The sequence below is a fragment of the Puntigrus tetrazona genome, chromosome 25 (genome assembly GCF_018831695.1).
Source record: "Puntigrus tetrazona isolate hp1 chromosome 25, ASM1883169v1, whole genome shotgun sequence".
NCBI lineage: Eukaryota > Metazoa > Chordata > Actinopteri > Cypriniformes > Cyprinidae > Puntigrus > Puntigrus tetrazona.
Window position 1 is genome coordinate 17,192,257 of NC_056723.1, and position 27,371 is coordinate 17,219,627.

General features: G+C 36.2%; 2 pseudogenes; both read left to right on the plus strand.

The window, feature by feature from the left end:
* Positions 1-7,231: 7,231 nt before the first annotated feature.
* LOC122331325 lies at positions 7,232-9,817 on the plus strand (annotated as a pseudogene).
* A 1,732-nt stretch (positions 9,818-11,549) lies between these two features.
* LOC122331111 lies at positions 11,550-13,948 on the plus strand (annotated as a pseudogene).
* Positions 13,949-27,371: the final 13,423 nt, after the last annotated feature.

Sequence of the window (27,371 nt, forward strand, 5' to 3'; positions counted from 1 at the left end):
AATAATTATTAGCATTTGAAGATTGAAAATTAGTTTTGTAGCATATTTTTTTAATTATTAATTTGCCAAAATACAGTCACAAACAGACTCCGGATGATCTAGTCGTTTATTCTTCGTTAAATGTTTTTGGATTATAATTTTATGATCTGATTTAACAAGAATCCACGCTTTGAATACTGTAATAAATTCAGGTAACTTGAGATGACTGGAAAAATCCCACAATTAACCTGAATTGTCTGGTTATATTGCTGTTTTATTATATGTTAACGTGACATATTCTTAAAAAAAATTTGTGAATCATTTCCATAAAAAACTCAGTTTAGTGGAAGAGGAAGTGTGCAGCAATGCACGAGTTACCAACCATTGTTACCACAGATATGAAATTTAAACAAAAGATAAAGATAAAGCTTATATTAGATTGAGCTATTACTCATTCCATCGGTCCCAAATGTTAGGAGAATGATAAACTTCATGTCAACTTCCTTTTCAGAAGTAGCCCCACGTCTTTTTCAGACCTGCCGTGAACGCAGCATGTCATATTTGCATAAACGCACATATAAATTGAATATATTTATATGCAAAACAAATGATACGAATATAAATATATACATGTAAATATTTTCTAAAAATATACGGTATGCGTGTGTATTTATATATACATAATAAATATGCATAGCACACACGCATGTATTTTTTTTGGAAGCGATTGAATCAATAATAATACCTTCATTCATCTTTGGAATACAAATATTTTTATTTTACAGATGTTTTCAAAACTCTTATTTTATTGTCCCATGAACATAAAATTGAAATTATTGAAAATAACAGCATTTTTTCAAAATATAATTTTTTTTTACAATTTAAATGTCTTCACTGTCACTTCATCCTTGCTATATATATATATATATATATATATATATATATATATATATATATATATATATATATATATTTTTTTTTTTTTTTGTTTAATTTTCAAGACATTTAAACAATCTATTCAAGCACTGGTTATAAGTCGGGACTTTTGAGTAAATAGTTCATTTTTGTTAAAATTGGCAATAATATAATGTTGAGCAGCTGAAGCATGCTGTAATAAAGGAGGCGTATTTACTGAGAATCAAACACTTTAATGTAACTCCTTGATTAAGATTGTGTGTAAATGATAAGTGAGGGTTGGATCGGTCACGCACGCATCCGGGAACATTACCCAGTGGAATATTATCTTGCTCATTCACTTCCAGTCCAGTGCAGATCATGTGATTGCAATCTTGTAATCAGTGTTATAAAAACTCATTATCATGGTAACGTAATGCCACTTTTGTAACGTGTGACAAGCAGCCTGCTGAACGTTGAGTCTGTCCGGGTTAACACGCTCAGGTGTTATTTTTATACCATTAAGTTATGTGAGAATATATTTTTATCAGCATGAAGGAGGATCGAAATAATACAGTAACAGCATGTCATGATATTGTAAGAGTTATGATGCCGTTGTGAGAGTTATGTTTACCAGTGTTGTTGATTCCAGAGGATTTTTTTATGAAACCTGTTTGAATTCAAATTTTATAACAATACAGACGAGTTTGTGAATATGATATTTCTTTTATTTGGTTTGGGATTCGATATTTGATGACCAATTGCAAGAGAGTTTTTTTGTTGGGAAACCTGTTCGAAAATAATCAGCCGTCCAAACCTGCCAGCTTTTTCAAGCATCGAGTGTTGGAGCCAATCACAGGCATCGCTGCTGAAAGCAATGGCCAATCAAATGCGTTGTAATGTGTTTTTTTCACACAAAATGTTAACTTGCTGAGCTCTAAACCCAAATCATCCTTCTTCTTCCTCTTCTGTTCTTGAGGTTATGGTAGACATCTAATAGACGTGTATTTGACACCTAAAAGAGAACCTCCTATAGATTTATTGAAGACAAGCAAACACCCTAAATAATACGGCTTGCAGATGTAATATATAATAGACGTCTCCTAGATGTTCATGTGCTGTCTGGGGCGGTTGCAGTTATGATTTTGTTAGCACATTTGCATAATATTATCTCCTAATATCTGTTTAGTGATTTTTGCAGTTGGTCTGATGCTTGCATTTAAATCTGAAAAAGGTGGATTTTTACTGTAGACTACCATTACATTGATCACATTGGGTTTATTGTCCTTGTTATTCCTTGAACCGAAACTGTTGTGTGCCATTATGCTTTTTATTTGGCCATGTATAATACATTATAATATATATATATATATATATATATATATATATATATATATATATATATATATATATATATATATATATATATATATATATATATATATAATTTCGTCAATCGAAGCAATTTTTGTTGATATGTGCAACTAAGGTTTGCACATAACTTTCTCATTGGACGATGGCGCCACCTGCTGGTCATATATATGACAGCAATTAATTTTCAGTTCATCATTTTTGTGCTAAAATAACATTTGAAGCTCGAACAGATGCGGTGTAAACCACAACGGACAGATCCCAAACTCATCCGTGTTCAGTCCCTCCAGTTTAAAATAAAAAAAAATGCATAATAACTGCATAATTCGTTATTTAGCCACAAAAATGTCCTCACATTAAATGACGATCACAGTCAGTCAGGTTAAAGGCTTCTTTCGGTTTTTAACGCTACTACTATCTCCCGCCGGGAGAGGGCGCTAGTTCCCGCCGTTTCCTGTGTTCGTCTCAGCGCCGTGGGAGCACGCTTTCTCTAACTTTAGCAAGTAATAAATTAAAAAAACGACCGTGAAAACGTTCTTTTGCGGTCAAGATGGTAAACAGATGATCTTTTTAACATGCTCACAAACGACGGAGACGCCAGAGTTGAACTTGCCTGTGAAAGGTAATGCGCTTTATCAACGAAAGCGTTTTCCCTACTGCAAGACGCACGTGTTTGGGTTGAACCGGGATCTTAAACGTCTCCAGTTACTGATTTACTTTAAATGATACAGAAATCAAAATATTCTTAAATCGTGAAGGATGCTCGAGACAAGACACAATTGTAGTTTTGTTTTCAGAAAAAAAACCCAAGCCAAAATTAAAGTAGTGTTTACTTGAAACAAGCGAAAAAAATCTCGTTGGCAGATTATTTAGCTTGCTTTAAGCAAAAAAGAAATCACTCAATTTTGACTTATTTCTAAAACAAGATTATATTTTTGACTTGTCTACAAGATCCTTCTTGGTTTGAGAATGGTGAGATATCTTGGCTGCAAATCTAGTCTAGAAAAGCATTTTTTGCTGTAAGTTTGCCTTTATTTGTTCTGTCTTTCAACTATAGTTTGTTCCATCATTTTTTAATCATTTTATCTATTGTTTGTTTTATTATTGATCTGTCCTTCCTTCCTTTGCATGTTCTTTCTGTTAAACTCACTTGATCACTTCTATCTATTGTTCATTCTATCCTTTTGTTCGCTTGTAGATCTGTCTGTTTTCCGCTCGTCTGTTCATTATGTCTATTGTTTTGCTGCTTATTTTATACACGCCAGAGATCGTATGCTTGCCCGTTCGGCTTTGTTCTGTCATTTTATCACTTCTTTAATGAACTGAGAACCACAGTTTGGATGAGCCTTCTTGCTTTTATGAAGTTACCATTATAGTTGCGTCTACTGAACGTGTAGTTTGAGCCTGTATTCTCCTATCGAGAACATAAATTACACATAAACGGCGGCAGCACTCTGTCACCTCCTTTTGGCGGCTAAATATAAAGTTTGATGAAACAAGTTAAACTTCCAGGGATAAACACAGAAGCAAGTGTGATGCAAAACACTACGCATGGATTTCCGCTGGAGGCAGTGGATGTATCCAGGTGTGTCCTGATCATCCTTGTGGTGTTTCTACATGTTGATTGGAGTCCACCTTGGAAGGCACACGGCGGTCTATATAAGGTCCCACAGGTAAGGGTGCGTGTCAGAGACAAACCGGAAAGTAGGTAAGGAAACATTTCTGCTGCATTGAAGGCTCACAGAAAGCACACGCGTCTCTGTTAGCATTGATGGGAGAAGACCGAAACAACCAGGACTCTTCCTAGAGCTGGCCTCCTGCCAGACTGAGCAACTGATGGAGAAGGTCCCTGGTTAGAGTGGTGACCAAGAAGCTGAGAGACAGTGTTATCTGATTCTGCTCATCACCTGCGAAGTAACATCTCAAAATTAAAGTGAGCTGACAGCAGTCTCATGCCGTGGGCTGTTTTTCAGCGACAGGGACTCTTCAAAGTAGAAGAAAAGCTCAATTTCAAAGTTCACTAAAATATCGAGATGGCGTTATTGATGATTCAGGACCTCACAGTGGGCAGGAGGTTCGTCTTTCAACAGGATAACAGCGCTGATCGCACGGCCAAGATAACAGGAGTGACTACGGTACGACTCTGTGAATGTGCTTGAGTGGCCCACCAGAGCCGGGCTTGATCGTCTCCAACGCTCCACATCCAGCCTGCCGGAGCTTGAGAGAAACTACACCAAAAATAGCTTGTAGCATCACACTCAATAATTTGCTAAACTTTTTAAACGTACTTCTTTCATGTTGTCTTTATAGGGAAATTGTTTGTAGAATTTATTCAACACTTAGAAGTGGAATAAATCTAGGCAAAACACACAACATGGATATTCCTACATTTAACAGACTCTTGATCAAATATATTGATTCATTTAAATTACTTCAGAACACAAAAAAGCACAATCTCTCAACCCTGTTATGGTCAAATAAGTAACAGGGTTGATTTTTTTAAATTAATTTTTTTTCTAAAAATGTCCCCTGCTCTACATGTAGTAAATAAGAGGAGAGTACAGTATGTTAAAAATCATGTATATTGTTAAAACTACATAAATCATTTTCACAAGTAATAGTTTTCAATCTTTATTTGATGTAACAGAGTTGAGTCATTAAGCTCGAGAATCACAGTATCACAACTGTAAAAAGTTATAGGTTTAAAAGAAGGGGTAAGTTGCCTTTTCTGCTCATAATGTTGTTCAGAAGAGTTATATGGTGTCACTTCCTTTCAATGATGTCACATAAGGACCAGTTCATTATTTTTAATAAGGAGAGTGATTAATGGGGGGATGATATGATTTTGAAGAATAATCATAAAATTTACCTAGTGGGGAAAAACATCCCCCCAAGATAATTATTAATGTAGAGATAAAATGCATGTTATGTATTAGTACAAAAGCATTTAAAAATAGATTTTGGTGACCCAATAGATCGAAGAGACTTAAGGTCAGAGGGACTGTTTTGATTCACACCTCTGTCACTATAACATTATTATTATTATTATTAAAAACTATTAAATGTAGTTTTTTGGCTCTCTTAATTAATATACTGAAACGCGTAAATGTCAATAAAATCTGTAGCCTGTTATGAATGATGTTTTATAGGCCGAAAATGCGATATCCAGTATTCGAGGAATATGGAATGATTTGGATTCTCGTTTAATGAGAGAGGGCTTCAGTCTCACTTTAATTTGTTTTAACTGGACATTTATATAGCCCAAAGTAAAATATAGTATACTTATATTTGTCTTTACCGAAACCGTTTATACATATTCTGTTGACACGGGAACATTTTAATCCAAAACTTTGATCTTGACCAGATCACATGCATCTCAACCTTGCATGAGCAATCCCTAAAATCAGAGGAAATGACAGATGAATGACCAGACACTGATTGCAAGCCTACACTTGAACAGGTTCTTCAAATCTGATTGGTTAATGACAATGCTGTTCTAGGGTCGCAGGATCAGCCAGGACAGTCGTGCACACAGTCTAGGATATCATTTAGTGGAATGTTATCTGACCGATTCACTTCCTCTGCAGCGAGAAGATCAGTGCTGCATCATGTGAAAAAAACATAAAAAGTGAAGGCGTAAAAGGTGTAAAAGGTTATCACTTCCAGACGGTAATAAATTCATGTAAAGGGAGAATTCACCTGGAAGTAATAAAGATTTTTTAAGAGATGTCGTGTCGTGCATGATGAATACAGACGAGAAATGAATTCAGTTGAATTTAGAAAAACACACAAATATGAACATCAAATTATTAATATAAAGGATATACAGTGAAATATGAATGAAAGCATTAAAGATGTTCGGTGGTCAGCATCATTATAAACAGATATGCTGTGCCAATCTAACCTTTTTAGCAGACATTTCAGATGAATAAAGAAAAATACCATAATCAGACGTATAAATATTAACAAAAGTACTTAAAGTAGACTGTAGATACTGTTATTTGTTGAACTTTTTTTGGTATAATGTAGCTGATGTGCTCGGTTGTCATGGTAACTCACAGACACCAGTGGGATAACCATTACTATTTTAAAAACAAATATTACACATTAATGAAAGAAATTAGTGTACATAAAGTTATTTCATCAAAGTGTCATGTTTGTGATTTTTAAAATTTTTTTTTATAGGCTATATCGTCTGACCTTTAAATCAAAATACACTCATGATTTTAGGACATTAGTTACTGCTTTATTTAATCAGAAATGTTTGTGTATTTTACTTTTTAATTTTATTAAAAGTAGGCCAACAGGAAAATTAATGAGATACAATATTTTTACTTAAATGGTACTATTAATCGCCACTGATTACAATTTGTGTGGGATGTGGAAAAAAGTCTAGTGTAACTAATTACCGTTGTCAGAAAGTAATAAGTGAGCAAATAGTCATATATACCTTTTTTGAGTAACTAGTCCAACACTGTTAGTGAATGATTGAACAGATTAGCAGTTTCAGACAAAATGCATGTATGCAGTGTTTTACAAAGATACATCTTGCTACATATCAAACACTTTAAATTTGTTAATGTCTAATGTTTAACACTATAATGTCTTTGAGTTTAACGGTAAAAAACAAAACGAAAAAAAAGAAGTAATTCGCTGCTTTACGTCTGTCTGAGCAATCATTTACTGCATCAAGGGCTGGTCACTTCAATCACTTCCTTCTAAAGAAAAATACAATCCCGTTCCGTGGAAAATGTTATCTGCAAATATGTGTCCGGTATCTTGGCCAATCGATTTCACGGGGGCGGCAAAGAGGATAATTTCCCAGTGTTGAACCTGTCAGCTACATTGCTTTAGAGGTTTATTCCACTTACAGGTAAATCGTACTTACCTCTCCCATTCACACTAAACGTCATGATTCTTGTCTCAGTTAAGTGTTTTGTTCTCGTCTTTCAGTGTTTTTAGTACTTCGTCACTGTTTAGACGAAAAATGGCAGACAGCAAAGGTGTGTAAATGTTTCAGCAAAAATGATAAAATGATAAAATTTCAATGATAAAATAAGACACAAGGTCCGTTTGTAGTATGTTAACTTTCGCATTTTGTAATTCCTCAGAAGTCGTGATGGCAAGTAGCCCTGACTTTGTTCAGGAGCTTCTTCCGTCTGCTCAGCGAACCGCTTTGCTCTACCACCTCTCTTACCTGTGCTTGGCTAATTTCCCCAAGTTGGAGAGGGCTCTCAGAGAGCGCGCCGTCGAAACCCAGCTTCTCTTTGGGTCGTCTGAGGCTCTTCTTCTCAAGGTAAGGTTTGTGCATCATTATGCAGTACAGCTCCTTGCATCTATTTACTGTCAAGAGAAACCTTCGACGCCTATATATTTACGCAAAGAGCATCACTATTTTAATGATCATGAAGTAAGTTGAGCAAAATATCTTGATTATTGTGCTTATTTCCATTGAGTATCTGACTATGATTCACTGGCTATCTTCCAGACATCAACTAGTCAAAAATGTTCAAAACGTTTGTACAGCATCAAAGAACTACGTTAAAGCAAGCCTATTCGACTTGAATATAAATAAGCATCACAAATGATGGAAACCATCTTTGAAGGAAAGTATTTGGGTGTAATTTTAACATTTAGCTTGTTAAATTACATAGAGAAGGCTTGATGTTTTTGGGGGGCTTCACTTTTGAGGATATGTGGTAAAAATCATAGCTCCCAGGTCACAAGCTATAATTGTATTGTATAAAATACAAGTTGGTATCGCATAATAACAGTATTTACAATATGGCGTGAATGCATAGTTAGAACAGTGGATGTACAAGTCATTTATTTGTACAGTAATACTGGGAAATATTACAGTGCACTAGAACTGTTTTCTATGATAATATGTAACATTTATTGTTTTTTTCTGGAATAGCAAACCTTAATTTTCAGAAATTTCTCAGCAAATACTACAAACAAAAAAAATGTCCAAACCACTACTAACTGCAGTTATTTCGCTTCCCCTGGCTGTTTTTTATGATGCTTTTATTTTTGTTTTATTTTTGACTGATTTTAACAACTTATCTCTTTGATTTTTTGAAGTGCGCTGCCACGAGTCAAAACCTGGTTTCCACTTTGTTGCCTGCGCTGAAGGTTGCCGTTGAACAGAATAAAATTGTTTTGGCTGTGAAGTCCCTGGAAAAAGCAAGAGCTTGGATCAATGACATTATTAACAGAGTGCAACAGATGGTAGAGAGGTAACGTCTAATGTCTAATAGGATTGTTTGAATTTAACATATGAGCTACCGTTAATATAGCCACTGCCAAAAGCCCATTTAATGTTTGGCAACAGAACATCACCAAATCTCCAAAGTTTACTGTGATTAAGCTGATGGTTTATCTGAACTCTGTCATCATCAGATATGTGAAACAGAACCTCAGTGTGGCTTCATGCACCAGTGATGTGATTACTGAAAAGGATGAGACAGACAAAAAACAACAACAAATGTCTCAGAGTATAGAGGCTCTGGATAAGGTGGTGAAAGAGATAGAGGAGGAACTGAAGAAAAACATTACGGAAATGGGATGCAAAGATTGAAGGGAAAAAACAAGAGCTGCAGAAACATATCAAAGATACTTCTAGTATAAGTAGTGGTCTGAGTGTCATGGCAGCCATTGTACCATTCGTTGGAGCCATTGTTAAATCCATTCATCATGCTGTAACTAACCCTGATGTGACTGCAAAAACGCAGGCTCTTAATGAAGAGTTATCTCAATTCCAATTGGAGAAGTCCGAACTGAGAAAAAAGGAGTGGGACATCCAAGTCAGACTAACTGATATGCAGTTGAAGTTGGCAAGCATGAAAATTGAACAAGGTAAGAGTCTTTCACATACTTTTTTATAGATAACAGAATGACACACTTTACACACAGAAGCCTCAGAGTGATCTCTACCTTATATTGTTTCTGAAGGTTCAATACCCAACCCTGTCCACCTGAAAGAGGTCCAGATGTGCCTTTCCCGAATTCAAGACATTTTGATTCGGCTTCAGAAGTTCTGGGAATCAGTAGGGGTACTGCTGGAGTCTCTTAAAGATGTGACGTTTGCTAACGAAGACTTCATTGAGGACCCTGACCTGAAGGATATCTTTCTGTCATCCATTGATTCAGCTACAGAGGTAACAGCAAACGTTCAGTTACGAGTTCATTTCACATCGATCGCTCGACTGTGTTACGATTCACGTTTGACCTTAATTCTTTCAGCAATGGAAGAGATTTGGTGAATGCTGTCTGTATGCCAAGAACATCTTTAGTTTGCAGACTAAGGACGCGTATCAGTTCTTGGAGATCAACCCGTCTTCACTGTCACCAGAGGAATGGCAAGCACAGTATGATGCCGTCATCGAGGAGCTGAACAAAATTAATCCAGACCCCTTCCCTCACCAAAAGCCAGCTGCCATTACTGAATAATGTACTTAAAAGGCCTTTATAGTACAAACCACTATACACCTACAATATAATGTTTCAGGCTAGATGCTGAACAGGTTTGTTCTTTCTAAAGCTGTTTTAAAAGTGAACTAAGTTGTTTGGGATTTAGATTTCTCTCTTGCCCTTTTGTGATTAAATTGATTTAAATTTCAAAACTATGAGCAGTGTTTGCTTGCTTTTTCTCCCCTAAGTTGGATACTGTCATGTATCGTGAATCCAAATGCATCTCAGAATATTACAGAAAATAAACAAATCTTCTACTAATCATCCCACAAGGTCAAAATCACTGGACTGGGAGGTTAGAGGGCTGGTGGTAATGCTGTAATTATTTATGAAACAACAATAGAAATGAGCAAACCCTAGAAATCTTTGGAGTTCCTTTACCATGATGGGTTCTGGCCAGGAGGTACCTGCTTCCACTTTCCCTTCATCCGTCTGCACGCCCTTTGAATCGATGACGTATCCAAGGAACTGAACACAGGGGAGATGAAACCTGTACTTTTCTGTTTTAAGAAAGAGTTGGTGTTCGCAGAGTTTCTTTAACACAGCAGTTGTGTGTTCGTTTTGAATGTCAGTAACGTTGATAACTTTAATTATTTTAAACCACTAGTACCACTGTACTAGAATCATTGGGAAAGATCACATAACATTTAAACAGCCTTTATTTGGCATCAAATCTCGGCACCGACTCATTAAGCTTGACTTTTGAATACATATTTAGTTTTAGTAACTGTAACAGATTACAGTTACATTTATTTAGTAATTAAATTACGTAATGACGTTTCATGTAATGAATAACCCAACACTGGCTATTATACCCTGCATTCATTTTCCTTAACTAAAACATTGTGTGCCATTATTCTTTCATTCAGAAATGATGTATAATCATGCAGAAATCAAAATAGTTTGATTCTTATTTTGATTTTTTTAAAAAGTAAATAAAAATAATAATAATAATAATGATAAAACTATCCTGATTTTCTGATGTTGCAAACTGGAAATTTGAAGCCTGTCATTCAATCAATACAACTTCATGAAGCTGCACTTTTTTTTTTTACCTGTCTCCTTATTTCGCTGGTCTGAAACGTTTTCGTTGGACGATGCTGCTATCTGCTGGTCAGATGTGACAGCAACTCTTCAGTTCATAATTTTTGTGCTAAAAAAAAAACAAAAAACAAAAGGATAACTTCACGCTGTAATCAATGTGGTATAAATAACAACAACAGATCCCCATAACTGCATCACATCGCACCACTTAATTGCTGCTATTTTTTGTATATTTAATGTTTAACAGTCTAGATGCTATAAACGATGAGCGTGAACTTCTGAAAATGTTGGCATATATCTGCACATTTGATATCATAGCTTTTGATTTAGTGCTTAAAAAAGCCCCAACTAAGCCTGTAAGATATATACATTGTTTTTATTTTAAGAAAAGTGGAAAAAACTATTTATAGGATTCTCTAAATTGAATTAAATATGAAACCGTTGTAACAGAACCTTATTTGCATAAATTAAGAAGGAGGAATTAAAAAGTAGGATTTTTTTTTTAGTTAGTAAATAATGAGAACATGGGCGGTTAGGATATTGAGTCTACTGACTTTATTCATGTTATAGATAAAGAGTATCACTGTTGTTATTTTATGCTATTTTACAGGGTACAGTCTCGGGGGGGCGTCAAGTAAATTGCAAATGCAAATTGTTCACATTGCTTTCCAGCGTGTTCAATGTTGTCATTGTCCTGGAAGAGGAGGTTGTGCTGAAAAAAACGTGTGAGACTCCACAAACGCATTCATTGTCCTCTTTGAAAAAAAGAATGAATGAGGATATGAGGAGAATAAATGAGAATAGTATGAGGAGTTAAAATATATGTTTATGCAGAAGGTCTTTTTGAACTTTGGGACTGAGAGCAGCAGAAACGTCCAAGAAACAAGTTGTTCCAAACGTAAGTAGAATATCAGTCAATGCTTCAGAAGGAAAAAATGACTGTCTGTTTTGTTTTATTGGTGTTTTAGGATCATTTACATTTCTGCCGGCATTGTTATGGTGTTTATACTAATGTGAGGTGATGTTTTATGGACATACCTTTAGTGTTTATCTTAGGAAAATAAGATAATCAAGTTTTAATAATGAACACGTTGAGTTGGCAATCTCATTAACATTTTTATGTTTTTTGCATCTTGTGGGACTGTGTCAGATTCATTTGCTGCATAAAGGCGGGAAACCCCAGGTGAATAGGGTACAAATATCAGGTTATAGATATTACATTAACAGTTGCAAACGTGTGTAATACAAGTTTTTGTGTTACGCTTAAATATGCGAATGAGTCATTAAATATGCTTACATTTGTGTCATTAATATTTGAACACTGGATGAAGGCAGGTTCAGAAACAAATAAATAATTCCCACCATTTTTTTAAGAATAAAATGTTGCATAAAATCCAAAAGAAAAATTTGAACAGACCCTTTAAAAAAAAAACAAAAGATACGGATTGTTACACAAATAGATAAAGTGCTATAAAAGTTCACTTTGGGGGTTTTCTTTCAAAGATTTAAAATAATAATACTAACAATTTATGAAAAGCCCAAAATCTCAGATGCATAGCAACTCTATTTTGCCAGTCTTCTTCTTTATCTCTTTTGATTTATACTGAGATGCGTAAAACTGTATTATGTAACGTTGAAGTTGTTGAAGCATTTTATTGTGCCCGATTTCCCGCCGGAGTCGTAGATTTGTTTTGGTTTTTTTACGAAACCCTGTTGTGTTTCTTGTTTTTCAGCTCCTGCACGACATTAAATCTTTTTTAGCGTACCTGAGGGATTTGACTAAATATAAAGATGCTGTTGATCATTAAAGCTCTTCTTCTCATTTCACCTGCTCTTGAACAGGTAAGCATCGCCTTCGTATAAATATCGCAGATATGAACACTGATGATCTTCGTGATTCCCAACAGGATCGCAGAGCAGCTGCTGAAGGACTCATCTATCCATTCAACATGGCACTGGATTCAGTGGATGACCAGTACGACGGCTGTACAGAAGAAATGGCTCACCTGGTGATGACAGAATACCTAGAGAAGGAGCTCAACAACTCGGCTCAATTTAAAGCGGCTTGGCAAGAAGCTGAAAGCAATGTTTCGCGCGGAAGACGGCTTAACGAAGAACCATTTGATCGCCATTTACGTGTACACCGACAAAGAAGTGTACCGTGACTTCAATAGCGCCGTTCGCAGAGAGAAAGAAAACTACAAAAACATGACGTACCCGTGGTACTCGCTCCACTTTTTGCTAACCGAGGCGCTGCAGCGTCTGAAGAGAACGCAGAAAGGTTGCAAGTCGACCTACCGTGGTACAGATGTTGAATTCGATAGCCAGGTTCTGAACACCGAGGTGCGTTTCGGCTCGTTTGCGTCTTCGTCTCTTAATCGTTCGGTGGCGGAAGGGTTCGGGGGGGTGTTTTGTTTCGAGATCTACACTTGTGAAGGTGCCGAGGTGGCGAATTATTCGAAGTTTCCCGACGAGGACGAGGTGCTGATTCCTCCGTACGAGACGTTTAAAGTGTCTGCTGTCAGGAACAGGACGGATGACATCGATCTCTGGTGCCAAACCGTGTTCACGCTGGAAAGCTCTGGGAAAATCAGTGACCTGAACTGTAGGTTGTTTAACGGTGGAGACCAGGTCGCTGGTTTTAGCGTTTTGCTATTTTTAACTATTTTGGAAAATGTTTACCTCGTGACCTGTAGATAGCCTGCTGTACGTTTCCTGCTGTTGAACTTTGGATTGTCTGTCAGATTTTAATATCCCTCAAAAGAGTCTGGGGGTCCGTTTCTGTACATGCAGATATTATAGATCCTTGATTACAAAAAGCCCTTTTTCACCGTCTTTGAACAGAAAAACAAAGTTAGCATGCAATCATATGGAGCAAATGCTCACAGTGCTTATTGACACTGATTGGAAAAGAACCGGATTAGTTGTACTTCTACAGCTATATTAGTTATTTAAAATTCCTAAAAGTTCCTAGAAGTATTTATTAATACTTGATTAAATGCATTATGCATTTACGTAACCACTAAAAAAGTTGATATGTTACGGTAAATAGTGATAAATACCACTAAAATGATCTCAGTGATACTAAAATAACTTTGCAGAGTACAAACACATTTAAGACTGTAAATGTGCTTCCCTCTAGTGTCTGCAGTCACACTAGATAGTGTGTATATACAGTAGGCCTAAATGTGAAAATGTAATAATTATGCTTTTGAATTAATGAAAAATTAAAGTGTCTATTAAATGAATTTTACTGTGTGTTTTTTTGTATTTTATTATATATGTATTTTTATTTTTACATATTTGAAATCCAGAGTAATGCAATTAACAATCATTTAAATCATTTTTATTTATTTATTCATACGACCCTCAGATTTCAAATACACAGGCTATGAATCCCACTCTAGCAATAGACAGATCCCCCTAACCGTAGTCTGTTTAACACAAAGTTAATCCTATTACCATCTGTAAGTACCAAGCATGTACTTTATCTCTGTCCAGATTGTCCCGCTGTCCCAGACACTTCGGGTGTCAAAACAAATACAGGCAGAACATGGTCACGTATTAGTTGTTAAGAAAAATATGCACTTTCCTTTCTTCGATGGAACCGTTCAAGACGTCCTAGCGGGAATCCTCGGTGTGAAGATGTTCGGAAGTGGTACTAAGAAGTGGTTTATCAAGAAGAATAAGAGACAGAGGACTAAAGGAAGGAAGCCCGTCAACAGGAGGAGAAAGAAATGGGTCGCTAAAGTCCTGAAGCAGCACAGGGAGATGATCTTGAAGGAACTGGATGTCAACAAGGTGCTGCCGTACCTGGTGTACGATAAAGTGTTTTCTCTCGGGGAATACAAGGAGATACTGGGCCAAGACTCCAACAAGAAACGAGCCGAGCTCTTCCTGGATCAGCTGTCCCAGAAGGGCCGTGCGCTTTCAACGCCTTCTGCTCCGTGCTGGAGGAAGTGTGTCCTCACCTGCTTACCTGCTTCCTGTCGGACGCTGAAGGTACGTTTTTCAGAAACTAGTAAGCTATTTAGATTGAAGGAGGGCAAACCTTGTGAAAACAGGTCCCATTTCACTTCAAACAAAGCTGACTAATTAACAAAATAAATAAAAAGTTAACAAAAGTTAATAAAATATATATATATATATATATATATATATATATATATATATATATATATATATATATAATTTTACAGTAATGAGAGATTTTTTTGCAGTAGAGAAGATGATAAATTCAATAATCATGCTATTTTGCAAAAGCAATCATAATCTAAAAATCTAAAAACATTTGAGAAATATATTATCAAATATATATATATATATATATATATATATATATATATATATATATATATATATATATATATATATATATAGATATTAGATGGATACATAGAAATATAAAATACATAAAAATATGTAAAACTTATATGGGTCATTTTCCATTAAATAAATAAAGTGATATTTCTCATTATTCAGATTTTGGGGTGAAATATGACCTAAATCTGAATTGACATTTTTCCATGTTTCCCAAGTTTTTGTATCATGATAACTGCCAATATTCAGAGAAATTAAAATGATATCCTAAAATATTATTAATCAAAAACTTCCATTTTATTTAAACAGATAGATCCAAATCATACATCATCATGCATACAGTGCATAAATAAATAAATTGAAAAAAAATCCAAAATAAAGGGGTAATGTGAATCAGAATAAAATAAATATTATTATTATACCTATTTTTAAGAATAAAAATGTACGCTATGGATCCTTGAAATGCGAGGCTTCAGTACCTTCACAAACGCCTTTGCAAATCGCTGAGGTTTGTTATCTTAATCTAATCTTAAAGAGTAGTTAAAGCCCCAACTGACTAGCTTGGAAGTACAGACACCAACCAGGTCTGTATGGCCCACAAACTCGGTTTAAGCCAGCGTGTCCCACTAAGAGCTGGCAGAAAATAGCCCGCTTAAATCCGCCCCTCTGAGGAGATTACTGGATAGCCCTGGCGACATGCAGCGACGGCCATAACCCAGCATATGGCCTCAAACTAAACTGTCTAGGTTAAGCTTGTTGGCTAATTTAGCTTAATCTTGCAGTTTGATGTAGACAGATTAATGTGAGGATGATAAACAGGCCAAATTACCAGGATAGCTGAGCTATTACTCAAGCTATAGGGGGCTAATGATTTATTCATGCAATTAATCAAGCGTCTTCCCCTTATAGAAGACCTTGAGAGAGCAGTCTTAGCCATTTAACTCTCAGTCTTGTGTTACGGGCGACTCGTGATTTTAGATCAACAGTAGCAGTTTGATTTGGCGCCTGAAGAGGGCGCTCGATGCTTTCTTTATACATTTACACGGCTTACATTTTTTTTGGTTATTACGAGAAATAAAAAACAAAAAGAATCACTGCATTGAAATACGACAACGTAAAGGAAAGGGGGGAAACAATAACAAGTAATAATAATATATAATACCTAAATCTCTCAGCGAAAAATATAAATCTCAGTTTATAAAAGAAGCTACTTAACAACTTAAGTCCTGCCAGAGAGAGTAAAGCTGATTGAAAACAATTTAGCCTACACTAGAGCTCAAAAAGAAGCAATTTTGGGGTGTGTTGGTTAGACATTATGCAAAATCTTAAAACGTAATTATTTTAGAAATGCATTTAGAAATGCAACCAATGAACGCAATCAAAAACTATTTGTGTAGAAGCTGCAGTCCTGCGGAAGAACACTGCAGCCGGATCTTCTTCTTCCGTTCGCGTCTATGGCGAATCACGCAGGTTCCGGACTACTCCGCAGCGGTACCCGCCAGAACCAGCCTAAACAGTCTGAATGTAAAGAGCTATTATAGGTGTCCCGTAGTGATTCAGGACAAGACAAAAACACGCTTTGGAAAATGGATTCATGTACAATGTATGTGTTTTTTGTAAATTCTGAACACAAAAAAATTACAAAATCCAGCTTGAAACAGCCTCAGAATTGAGAAACAGTATAGTGTTGTCAAAAGGTTTTTGTACGCAAATATTTTGTTTAATTAACTTTTATTAGTGGTAAACTTTTGTTTTGAATGGCGCTCTGCCGCGGCCGCCATTTTTGAGGATGCGCGCGGGAACAGCGTAAGCAAACAATTGAATCATTTCTGAGGAAAACGCGTTTATAACAAAACTGACTGAAATGGTAGTCTCTTTAAATAAATAAAAAAATCACTCATGTGTTTATTAGGCTATGGTAAGTGTAAATTGTTCGTGCATTGATTACCAATTGTATAACCACAGTTTTTAATACCATGGTTACACTCCGGTAGCAAAACCATGGATCATTTGTTCATTTGTTCTTTCTGCTTTATTTATTGTGAAACCATGATTCATTTTGGTAAAGGAACAATGAATACGATATAGCTGCTGCAGATAACATTTCTAGACTCAGCTTTCTACTTTATTTGTGTTGTGTTCAGTTGCAGTTCAATGCAAATCAGCGTATCTATAATATAATAATATCAAAGATCAATTACAAAGCATTACAGAATTTCCTAAGTTAAATAAAATAAACATAAAACGTCTACACTACCACTACCACCCAGTCTCTATCGTAGTGTCCTTTACTGAATCCTTCCAAAACTGCTAAATGAATCGTTACATTACTATTCATATACTGAAGTCAAAGTAAACTTTTCAAAGGTGTCTGAAAGATTTCGGTCTCCTACAAGTAGCCGTTTCTCTGTGACGTTTCTCCCTCACAGATGGCTCAGCTGGAGGAAACAAGAGGCAAGGACAAACTAAACCAGCACAGAGCCAAGAGAACGCGCTGTCCAAGGGACAAGACACGGTTTGTTTTCTACCTATGTACACAGACCCACTTTTTGACACGAGGTAAGATTTCTCATCGCTTGCGCTGTAATTGCCGCAATCTGTCCCCTAGCTTCCTCGGTGTCGCTTTTTGCATAATGAATGAGAGCCTGGAAGGGCCTAGTACTCTAGTTCTAAATAAAGCACAACGTCAGGCTTTAAACTGCTGGTTTAATGCAAGTCACTTCTCTTTTTCGCCTTTGATTTCACTCTGACGTTTTGAGCGCAAAATCTCAAAATCAGATGCTAGCTAACGTCTTTCTTAAAACTTTGACTAACGTTCTAGGTTGTCTCAAAGTTACGAGCTTTCTTCCAGTAGCTTTAGTGCTTTTTAACGTCCAACTATGTTGTTTTAGAGCATACAGAGAACGCTCTTTTGACATTAGCTAATAAACATGGCAAAATGTTTATGAAAAGTAAAAAAAAAATGGTTTGAGATGAGGCTTTTGTTGCAGAATGAAAACGCCAGTAAAACATTCATATAGAGCATGACGTCAGGCTTTAAACTGTTTATAGTCACTACTCTTTTGTTGCATTTTTCTTTTAAGCTTACTAGCTTACCATGTGTTTCTTAAAATGTATGAACTTCCTTCGAGTAACGTTTTTTTTCTTTTCCTGAAAAGCTTTAGTTCAGCATTACTTGAGTGCTTTTAAATGTAGGGAGAAGACTTAAAATAACAGCGTTTGCTAAGTGGAGCGATACGTTAGCGCGTAACCGTGTCGGAATGTTTCTGCAACGTTTCAAAATGGTTTCGGTTACGTTCTTGTTGCGTCATGAGAATATTAGTGAAACGTTCGTGCAAGCTGTTCGCGCAGATTGTGTTTTTCTATTCCCCTGAGCTACTTTTTCCTAGTCTTCCCGCGTGAACACAAGCCAGTTCGACGGCCGCGCTCGCATCCGCCTTACTTTGCGTCGGTACAGTTACGGTGCTCAAGGTCAAAAGCAAAAAAGCCCGCCACGCTACTGACGATACACTTCTCGCCTGCAGCGTGTCACGAATTGCGCTCATGTGACCGCGTTTTGCCGTCCGCAGTTTGTCGATAGGCGTTGGAAACCCATGAGAACAGGCCAAGTGGGAGTTTTTGCTTGTCATACACATTTGGGTAGATAGGCAGAGGTGCTGAGGATGCTGCTGTTTGTCTCTCTTGATGTGTGAATCCCGTCTCATCAGTCTTCTGTATTTCTGGAGCCTCTGGAGACGTTGACCTTTTCTGTTCGGGATGCTTATCAGGCCTGAAGGAATGCCCGCGTTTTTTGTGCCCTTTTCAGTGGCATTTCTTTACTTGTTTAACTGTAGATGTCGTACATAAAAGGCTTGCGGTAATTAGTATAATGCGACGCGTAGCTGCTGCTAAATAAAAAGTAGCACGGATATAGCTCTTAATAAATAAATCTTATTTCGCACAAGTTGTGAATGTCAGTTTGCAGTCTGTTGTCTGGTACGTGTAATGTTTAGCAATCCGAGTCATTTTCAGTGCATCAATAAAAAACAAATGCAAACATCCAGTAAATGAGCAAAATACTCTATAATGAGTCATTCTTTTTAGTGAATCAAAAGCCGCACTGTCCTAGTCACAAACTAATTATCCTGTTAACATGAGCCGGGCTTTTAATTAGAGATTAAAAATAAATAAATGCTCACAAGACTGTTTGAATCAGCTCAATAATTCAATCGCTAAAGCTGAACAGAATCTGAAGCGCTTATTGAAACTCAGCGTTATTTTAGATGTCTGATCTTAGGTTTGTTGGCTTAAGTCGAATGGTTGTGTATGGATACATGCATCGAAAACGAATTCGTAAAAAGCTTGACTAAAAGAGAAAATTTTTAAATGAAATGGATTCGAGTTGGAGTGCTATAATTACTAACTGAAATAAAAGTAAAGCTGAACTAAAATAAAATATATTATAATATATTTAAAGTTGTAAACACACTATTATGATGGAAATGTCCATAAATGAAACATGCAGGACTTCTTTCTTGCAGGAAAAAGCTCATTCAAAATAATAACTGTAAATAATACAGTATATATACAATAATAATAACTCTAAACTTTACCATACAAATAAAACAAAATCGATTCCTTCAGGACAGGTTCAAACGAATGTGTACAAATACGTTGCATTCCTTCATTATTTGATTAAATGCAGCTATATTTATTTTTCCCTGCGCTGTTGCCACACGCGTCAGTGTTTCTGCTTTGACTGTGAATACTCGCTGACACTGTTAGAAGTTTGCTTATCTCATCTCTCTCATGTAAACCAGCTTCACCTATCTGTGTAATAGGAAGACAGCGCACCTGTTTGTTGCTTGTAGGGCCGTAATTGGACAGCGCATCAAAGCCTCGTCCCAACCTCTTCTTTTAAGCATGAAGAGCTTTGACAAGCGCCAATGCATCATTTAAGGCTGGGGAAAGTGTGCCGGGACTTTAGATGTGGTAAGCATGAGAGAGAGGAAAGCTGTCCGGAGGCGCTCGTACCGTGGTGTCAGCCTGCTGTTAGATCAGGAGTCTGTAGCTGACAGTCATCGTGTGTGTAGAAGTGAGTGGGACATGAACAGAGCCCGCGGGCCACGGCGTGTGTGTGTGTGTGAGGTGTCTGTACATGCAGTGATGGAAGACGAGGTAAAAATAGGAGATGGGGGGCCTTCACAAGTGTTGAGTTAAATAGAGATGGTGTGCTAATTTGAATTTAAGGAATTAACATGAAAATAGAATGAAATTATTATTTTTTTTTTTTTTTGTATAAATTACTGATAAACCTTGTACAATGAGGAGACATTTTACAGAAAAAAACATGGTATGACATTAATTAATAATAAGTGTTTTTAAAGGCTACCAATAAGAATGTATTTATTATATATATTGTTTTTAAAGTTTTTGAATAACATAAGTATGGTTCTGAATTACAAGTTTTTTTTTATTACATTCTGTTATAATATGTATTGTATTTGTAAATTTAATGTAAAATTAGATTTTTAAAATAAAAATATAAATATTTATTAATGAGATTTATTTTGTTGTAAATATATTTTAAATTAATCATTTGTGTATATTTCATTTTGTTGTTTATATAGTATGTTGTAATTGTTTTTGTAGATTATTTTGTAATATACAATTTTTATAATATACAAATATATGCAACATTTGAATTAACTGTATATATGTAATATTTAATTAAAAAAATATATTGAATTAAAAATAACTATATTTATGAGATAAATGTAAAAATATGTTAATTTTATATAAATAAAAGTAAATATGTTTAAAATAAATGTACAGCTGTATGTAATTAATTTGATTACTTCCATGTAATAATTTCTTTGATTAATTTTAGACTGTGATACAGTATGTAAACAATTGTTTGATTATTGTAATATATGGTTATTCTAAGGTTATTCTAAAATATGCAAATATAATACAATGTTGAATAATTCTATTTTTTTAATAATTACAAAAATAAAAAAATTAATTCATAATATTGCTCGCATATATATTTATTTATATATATTATTTATTTATATATATTTATATATATTATTTATATATATATTATTTATTTATATATATTTTTTCTTTGAATTGCAAACAATATGCAAAATATGTGAAATTCTTTTAATTTGAGTTCATTTCCTCATATTTAAGCTCCTCATTTAACTAATGACCTGAAAGGGACCCGATTCTCATATTCCAGATTTTCCAGGTTTTCCCCAGCCCTAGTCTCACGTATGGAGTCCCGGTTAGTTGTTGCCCTGAAAAATCAGGCTAGATCCAATCTGCGCTCGAAATAGAGGACGTGGGTTTGCAGTGGGGGAGGACAGACATCGCAAAGATGAATCTCGGTGAGGTGAAGGCACACTCGGGCGTATTGTTCGCTAAAGTAGGCCTCCTCTGTGTCTGACTGACAGCAAAGTCATCATGGAGAAGACAGCGCCACTGGTCTGACCCAGAGCTGGAACACACATCAAACACACAGTCACTGACGTGGCAATATGACAAAATCATTTTGGGTCACACAAGTTACAGACAGACACACACAAAGGAGCCGGACAGTTTGAAAAGCGCAGACACGGTAACGGCACACAGCAGAGAGCCATGATCATGGACAGCATGCGTTACGGGCAATACATGTAAGTACAACATTTACCACAATGTAGATGTTTCAGGTTCGAAAGTTCAAGGGGGAGGTCAAGGATTGTTTGAAGTGTGTCGAAAAAAAACGGAAGAACGGTGTTGAATATGCATGATGAAGTACAAGTGCGGACTGCAAGAGCATCTAATTCCTTATGATATTTGATATTTACATATATACATATTTATAAGGTAAAGTTATATAAGCTGTGCAGTATCGTACGTGCTTGTGAGTGAGCCTCCCGGTCGGCTTTTTCTTCCCTTCAGATGGGTTTGTATAGACAGAGCGTCTGATGCATAAGCGCCTGGGGATTGTCATGTTTTAAGAAAACGTGTGTTTTCGAATAGAGAGTAAACACGGCTTTTAGCTAAACAATGTGTTTGGAAATGTTGGAGAATGAGGCTAACAGGGCAGTTTGTTTGTTTGAGTAGTCGTTCTTTGTGGAAGTAGGACACATCCCGCCTCCAGCTCGGCTCTATGACATTTGAATACAACCGTAATAGTGTGTGTGTGTGTGCTTTCTCGACTTGTTTGCCTGTAGTAAGTGTTTGTTTGTGGCTCATGTGCGTGTTTATAAACTAATTTAAAATCAAAACTGTCAAAAGTTAAATTAAAAACAAAAAAAAATCTAAAAGTGAACAACATGGTGCTAATTTTTTGGTATGAAATGTATTTATCAAAACGTATAATAAAAATGCACACAGCGTGACTTGATTACACTTGTTTTGGGATGAGCCTGTTTTTGAATTTTTGATTTGAAGTGTGCGTAATGAGAGGTTCATATTTTGGTTTTGGGAGTTCATGCATGCAAGGTCAAAAAACTATTTCATTGTTTTATGATATGCATTTATATTGATCTTACTTGCTCAGCAAACAATTTAATGATTAATTTTTCCTTTGTGGTATGCTAATCTGCTGTGATTGGTCGATCGGTCTCATTGCATCACTCCTGTATTGCGTGATAAGCAGTGTTTGTGAGCGCAGTGCTGCTTTGTGTACAGCGTTACCAGGGAAACGGATATTTTAATGCTCTTAAAGGAGCACCTAGTGGTGAAGAATTAAATTGCATTTTCATTCAGACCAATGTCTTTATTTTGAGAGACAATAACTTTCAGATTTAAAACTGCAGGATGTTTTCGTTCACTTAGGGCTGTGCTACACACTGCACGAAAGATCATTTTCAAAAAAATCCATAAAAGGGGCGCTTTAAAACTCATTTTGGTATTTTTGGGAGGAAAGCAAAGCCATACGTCGAACCAACATTTATTTCAAACCAAATCATTTGGTAAAATGTCATGCAGTTCGACTCTTCAAAAGAGATAATTATTAATGAATTACTCTGAAAAAGTTAAGATGTTTAAGGAGATGTACTCGTTCTCAGGACATCCAAAAAGCAATTGAGTTTGTTTCTTCATTCTTTCACAGCAGTCAATGGGTGCCGTCAGAATGAGAGTCCAAACTGCTGATAAAAACATCACAATAATCTACGAGTCTATCCAGTCCATCAATTAACATCATGTGATTTGTAAGAAACAAATCCACCATTAAGACGTTTCTCATGTAAACAAAAAAAAGTATACTTTGGATGTGATTAATCGATTAGTCGTTTGACAGCACTATTTTTTGCTTTTCTTCACACTCTTATTTCTCACTTCACACTCTTATTAGCCATTGACCCACAGATCACACACACACACACACACACACACACACACTCAAACTCTTGCCGAATAGAAACCCGACTGATTGATCACCAGCTCCGGTCCGGTGTTGTACGAGAGGATATGGTATTTATCTGTCGGACTCTCACTTTGTCTGTCTCCGTCTAATAGTTTTCAGTTTTTTGCTGACTTCGAGCAAACGCGTCGTTCTCAATCACAGGCCAAAGCCGTTCTCCACTGGACCGAGCGACCATAAAAGAACCAGGTCTGGCTGGGCTTATCCTTGACCATCAACGATAACTACAATAATGATTTCCAATTATAGAGTTCTGTCGCGGAGCTAAAGCATTCAATTAGGTATGCAGTTAGAATAGGTTTTTGCTAGCGTTGTGTTTTTGTAACGCGGTGTGTGGGTTGAAAGTTAGCAAACATATAACTTAATATGCACCGGCTTTGAGGCAGCTGCAGTGAGCAATAGAGATACAGCATTACACAACGTCATCAAAGAAGCAGATGAAGACGTGCGCAAAGCAGAGGCTTTGATCCAGTAACATTTTATGCTACATTTCCCTTCAGGACACTTTTTGAAGCGCTGTAAGCAAAACAAAGCGAAAGATCTTTATTGAAAGAGAGGGATTTTGCTCATTTAGCAGTCTAATGGGTGGAGAAGCAACATCTTACAAACCCTCACATTCACTTTCCAGATCAAAACCGTCTGCTTTCAGTTACGATTTCATGCTACATTTCACTCCGGGGCTCTTTTTGAGTTGTTAAAACCGCTGTAAGTGAAATAAAACGAAACTGAAGCGAAATCTATTTGTTGGAAGAAAAAGGATTTTGCTTGTTTTGTAGGCTAATGGCTAAAGTCGTACTTTTCGAGGAAACTCTCATGTCTGTCTTCGCAGATGCTTTGATCAAAACGTATGGTTGGGGAGAAATATTTAATGCCTTTTTTTTTTTTTTTTTTTCAGCCTCCTTTTAAGGTAGTATTGAAGCCACCATTAAAAAGACAAATTAAAACATCCATGTTGAAAGAGAACATTTAAGCTTCTAATCCCTTACGGCTATGTACATAAAAAATTCATATGATCATTTTGTTTATGGTATTATATGTAACAACAATATTGTGTCAAATTACATTTTAACTTTACAAAAAAGAGAGAAAAAAATATATGTGTGTGTTTGTTTTATATTTTTAATGCATATCTATCTTCTATATTTTATATAACACCTTTTTTAGTGTGGCTTTACATGACGTATATGTCCACAAATGTATTACACATCTATAAACAAGAATATTTGTATCAAATATGCATACATTTATTTAGCTTAAATTTATTCTTATACTTTTTTTCCCACTGCAACATTTCTGATTTCATAACAACTTTTTAAAGGGATACTTCACCCATAATTTTAATTTTATTATTATTTAGGCGCTCATAAGTTGTTCCAAAAACAATTTCTTTTATTCTGCTGAACATAAAAGAGGATATTATGAACAGTGTTAGACTTCGTGGCAAAGAAAAAAAAAATACTATGGAAGTCAGCGTCTACCAGCAAGTGTTTGGTTCAATATTTTACTTTATTTAAGCTGCATTTCAATTAAAAAAATGGCTTTGATCAAAATGCAAAGGGAGTCAGTCAAAACCATAAAAAAAATATTTTTAATACAAAATTTAACTTGAAATATAGTTTTATTAAGTGGTAAATATCTCTTGCATACGATTAAAACGGTCTCTAATCGGTTAAGAAAACATTTTCTGTTATGTTTCACTTCAAGCCTCTGTTAAAGGGATGCTTTTGGTCATAAAACACAGCAAACGTGTTTTACCACATAATCAAACGTTTTCCTTCGCACGTATTTTGCTGATGCTCAACTCGTTAAGCTTTTGGTTAAACGTAATGCTACATTTCGCTTCGGGCCCTTTTCCATCACGCGAAAAAGCGAGATAAGCTGAATAAATATTTGTTGAACGTGTCAGATTTTGCTTGTTTAGCAGGCTAACCATCGAACAACTTAATTGCCGGCGTAAAACACCACGCAAACGTGAGCTTTTCGCGCCGTTTTTCTCTCGCAGAACTGCTCCTACGTCCCAGCCGTGGAGAATTCAGCTCATTACTGGTTAAAAATAACCGGGCTGAAATCCTAGTCTGTCAGGTTAGCAAAGAAAAGAGGAGGAGAGTGAGGAAGATTAAAGCTACGCTCGGCGGATGACTCACCTCAAGGCACACTGGGAGAAAGCACTGCGACAGCGCTGAAGTGTGACACCGAGTGTGTGTTTAAAGAGAAAAGAGAGTGTAGGTTTATGCACGCAGAAGCGGATGAAGTGTTGTTGTTTGAATATGTTGCTGCGTTCGCACTGTTTGAGTTGAATGGGTGTGTGTGTGTGTCGGGTCGGCCGTGTGCATATGAAGGAACCTCCCTCTCCTGTGTCTCTAAGTGTGTCCTCTCCTGGTGCAGTGAGCTCATGCGTGAAGGACCGCCTTGTTTTTTTTTTTTTTTTTACTTCATTTCTCCTCTTTGTTCGCTCGTGAAAAGTCATAAATCACACCGGCCCAGCTGGAGAGGGTTCTTGCGGCACGGGTCCAACTCTTTCTCCTTGGGGAACGAGCTTTGAATCTTATAACCCGCTCCTGGACCCACATTTTTCTGTTTGTGGTAAACCAAAGAAGGAGGGCACTCCTGACTTGTCCTATTTCATGGACAAGCTCTCACATCACGCTGGTGTAGCTGCTGGCACGCTGGGCTTGGGGAAGAAAGGTCCTTGACCAACTTAGACTGGTGGGCGTCCTGAAATAGATCTGTGAATGTTTGAATTTGTGTCCTATATAGAGGGAATGAGACGCTGTCCCATACATAAAGTGTTGGGGAAAAGACCTGTCTTATGTGTTGAATATGGATGATGCATTTTAAATGGCAGCATTGTAAATAGTGTTAGATGTTTGTTATGGGTCTCGAAAGGTTCGTGTTTTGGTTTTGGGAGTCCCAAAGGATGACATGCATGCACTTTCATTTTCTTTTTTTTTTTTTTTTTTTTCCTTTCGATTCCCAAACGATTCGTTTATTGATTCCTTTTTCCAAACCCCTTCAGCGATTGGTCCGTCTCATTTAAAGCAGTGTTTGTGAGCTTTTAACTCTTCAAAAGCAAATAATGAATTCGCATTTTCATTCAGACCAACGTTGGGCGACAGTACACTGATTCATTTTGACTTCTACATGATGCTGCTTGGGACTCGATGATTCAGAGTCGACTCTTTCTTTCGAGAGACGAGAACTTCATACACTGTGTACTTTCAGATTGAAAACTGAGCAGGTTGTTTTCGTTCACTTTGTCACACACTGCATGAAAGATAATTCTCATAAATCCATAATAATGGCAATTTAAGGGTTGATTCGATACAAAATGCTCTTAATTCTATGAGATGTGAGATGTCCACACCACAGACACCTTTTTTTTTAATGCAAAACTATGCTGTTCTCTGAGTCTTTCTATTCATTAGCCACTGTAGGTGAATAACTACAAGAATTACAAAGTTCAGTAAATGGGGTTTTGTCTACTTGATCTCGTGGATAAACGCACCTGGGTGCAATTTTTAGCGAGACATGAAATACGCACCAACAAGTACATATCACTGCAGTTTCCAAGAGAAATGAACACTAGAGGCAGTAAAACTCTGACACCTTTATTCCGATTCACATACATTTACAGAAGTTTAATTAATGAAGCATAATTTTCGCACAATTACTTGAAGAATATCATGTTATGACTTCAAAACAATATTAATATGCTGGGATATTTGAAGAGCGATGCTTTTGAACGTTATACATATCCAGCTTTGTATATCAAACTACGTGAAAAATATGCACCTGCGCCTCAGATCATGTGCTTAGGTTTACATTGTTAAAATAAGGCCGGACAGTTCAAATGAGTCGGTTCAAGTCAATAGATCAAGTGATTCATTAG